Source organism: Gavialis gangeticus, unplaced genomic scaffold (assembly GCF_001723915.1).
Source record: "Gavialis gangeticus isolate Ggan-Ray unplaced genomic scaffold, GavGan_comp1, whole genome shotgun sequence".
Lineage (NCBI taxonomy): Eukaryota > Metazoa > Chordata > Crocodylia > Gavialidae > Gavialis > Gavialis gangeticus.
The window spans coordinates 52191635-52194873 of record NW_017728992.1 but is presented as its reverse complement, the minus strand read 5'-3'; the positions used below and the strand labels follow the sequence as shown (position 1 = coordinate 52194873).

Here is a 3239-nt window from a genome sequence, read left to right as displayed (position 1 = left end):
CTCCCCCAAAAAATGCCCCCCCCCCCCCCCCCCCGCAGTTACTTCAACAGATAACCATGATTCAAACAGAACCATTAAACTAGCAAGCTAAGAGGGTAAAGATCATAAATGCCAGAGACAGGACTAGCTCAGAAATTAAGGACATCTCAGAAGACATTAAGATGCTTACTGATCTCATGACTCCTGGTCCACAGGATAAAATCCACATCTTGCATTTATCTTTCCTGTATTCACAATTAAAATCAGAAGTGGGAAAGGTAGAAGAAAGGAAGCAAAAGAAGAAAGAGGGAATTAAATAGTTGAGGTCTGGCTCAAACTCACTGAAGTTCACTGAAAGCCTCAGTTGGCTTCAGTGTTTCAGTCCAGGAAGAGAACAGGGGAAGAAGAAAGAATAAAAAAGGGGAAATTGTTTTGGGTGAAATGAGGGGAAATTAGACTAGTGGCTTTTGATGTTATTGTTATGAACTCTTTGCAAGATATTTCAGAAACTACTTTTGGATGTAGTATAAAAACCTTGTTATATAGCAATGAATGTCATAATCCCATATACTACACTTCTCTGAAGTATCAATTTAAGACCAAAACATGTTACCCTAATATCTGCCTTTACCATTCCTAAAATGTAAGTCTCAGCAGGCAATGAGATATTAAACATCGAGACATTTTGTTTGAGATGTTAAGTAGTCAAGATCACATCCTTCCATCTTTACCCATGGACTTTGGTGGGTGCTATGCATAAGTATTAATTAACTGAGGATTTCAGAGTTTGTCCAGTGGTGTTAATCATGATTACTCTTACCCTACATTAATAATACTGCTGAAGTTAACAAGATGCCAGCCTTAGCTTGTTTCAACAATCTGATTCAAAACCCACTGAAGCCATTGGGACTCTTCACTGACTGCAATGGACTTTGTATCAAAACTTAAAAGTCTTTAAACTATTTTTAGAAGTGGTTTTTGGCTACTAGCCAAAGAAAGTCTTTAAAAGAACAGAGAGGTTCCTGTGGTGTGTCAGAAGATGGATGTGTACTTAAGATTTCTCTTCTTTCCAGAGCACGAGACTCACTTTACAGTATAATGGTATCAAACAGTATAATGGTATCAAGTCTGGCATTCAATCAAAAACAGCAAAATGTAGTTCATTATAAAAATCTATTTATTTTAGCATAGCTATTGTGCCCTAGCCTGTTAAAGTGTTTGGGTATTTATTTCAAAAGGGGAAGAAAAGCTTTATGGCTAGCTAAATACACTGCTAATGCAGGTTAAAATGCCTTCTCTTTAATGTTTTTGAGGTTTAACTTTAATGTGTGGCATTATTACTTTGTGGAAAGGAAATTAACAGTAATGTAGGAGAATCTAATGGCACATGATGTATCAAATCAAGGCTTAAGTGAGAGAATAATGCTTTACGGATAAGAGCTGCCACTCAAATTACAGCATTCTGTGTTCGCTTAAATGAATAGTTGTTAAATAGATAATCACCATTTCATGCCTGATATCCAGGGATCCTGGGTTTTTCTGTTTAAAAAATCACAAATTCTCTGATTAAAACACCACAAATCAAATTCTCTGATGAAAAAACCCCAAAATCTATGTTTTTCCATGATTAAAATGAAACACTACTCGTGTGTGTGTGTGTGTGTGTGTGCGTGTGTGTGTGTGTCAGTTGAACACAATGTTGTATGGATATGTTTACAATTTTAAAGCAATTTGGAAGCCTACCAGTTCCTCCACCACTATAATAAAATTAATTTTAAATACCTATAAGTTTTGGTGTTTCACTTTGGGTTTTTTATCATGGAAAATCAGAGCTCCCCCTTCCCCCTTCACTCATCAGGACATGGGTCCAGCTGCAGCTGTCCCCTGTGCCCCACACACTGTTTTGTGGTGCTAAGTAGCCCTGATATGCCAGTGCCCTGCCCATGCCATTGCCTGTCACTCCTAACCCACAGCCCACCAGCCCTCCTGGTGTCCCTCACTCCCCAACCACAACACTCCCACCCTTGCTTGTGCCCTTCACTCCCCATCCACTGCCCTCTGGCTGCTGGTGCCCCACACTCCCCAGCCACAGCCCCCCTTACCCCCAACCCTGCTGGAGGGGGCCCCAAGCTGCCAGGGCTACAGGGCCAGGGACCTGGCCCCACAGCCCCCTGCCACCCCAGCTGCCACCCACAGAAGGTAGCGACTGCTGTGACAGAGTGGAGTGAGGATCCCAGCTCCCCTTCCTGCACAGGCAGCATGGCCAGAGCAGAGCCCATTGGGGGTGCAGATGTGGGCTGCCACCTGCAGCCTCAGACTACCCTCCCTGCTGCCCTTCCCTCCAAGGCCTCCACAGCTCAGCAGGTGAATCCCAGTATTGCAGGCCAGAACAGGGACAGGCAGGGAAGCTTGATGTTGCTGCTGTGAGCCCCACACCACCCTGGTGAAGTCCCCCCCCCCCGCCCACCTGGCAGCAGCAAGGGACCCAACTCCACACCACTACCCCTGCTGCCACCAGGTGGTGAGGGGGTGCCTCACTAGGACAGCACAGGGCTTATTGTGGTGGTATCAAGTTTCCCCGCCCTGCTCTGCCCTGCTGTGCCAGGTCCCAGCCACTAGGATGCAGAGGACCTGGGAGAAAGGCAGCAAAGTGGAAAGCTTGAACCCACATCAGGCAGCCCACCCCTACCCCATGCAAAAATCTAGGGGGCACTTGCCCCCCCAAGAGCCCTCCCCCATAAGTGTGCATACCAGTGGGGAGCCAGCCCCCTGGCTCCCGGACAAGCCACGAGGGCTGTGCAGAGCAGGTAATATTCGATTCAACAGCCATGTTGAATATTAAACTGGGTCCCACTTCAATTTGCCATCCATTTTGAGTCGAAGCGGGTCCGCTTCAACTCAAGGTCGAAACTCAGTTGTATATTGGAGCTGCTTCGACTTCCCCATAGGCTATAATGGGGAAGGTCAAAGCAGGCTATAACTTTGGCATTTCTTGTCTGATCTTGATGAACCTTGCAGGATTAGTAGCTCCTGAGGAGCCCAAAAAGTCTGCCACCTTTCAACAAAATAGGTTCAGAGGGTTTGGAGAAACAGCACCCCAAATTCTTGAGAGAAAACCTCCTGTGACTTCTGTGTGGAAAGCCACAGAGAGCTCAAACTGCAGGCTTGCTAGCCCCTGAGGAGCCCACAAAGCTTGCCAACTTTCACAGTGATAGGTGCAGGGGTTTGGGGGAAACTGCACCTTAGGCTGCTGACAGACA

General features: G+C 45.9%; 1 long non-coding RNA gene across 1 annotated transcript in view; it reads right to left on the bottom strand.

Moving 5' to 3' along the window:
* LOC109299329 overlaps positions 1-1141 on the bottom strand; it is a 16576-nt gene extending 15435 nt beyond the window's left edge. Inside the window, exon 1 of the long non-coding RNA XR_002097816.1 lies at positions 1127-1141. This is a non-coding gene — a long non-coding RNA (uncharacterized LOC109299329). The remainder of the gene's footprint in view (positions 1-1126) is intronic.
* Positions 1142-3239: the final 2098 nt, after the last annotated feature.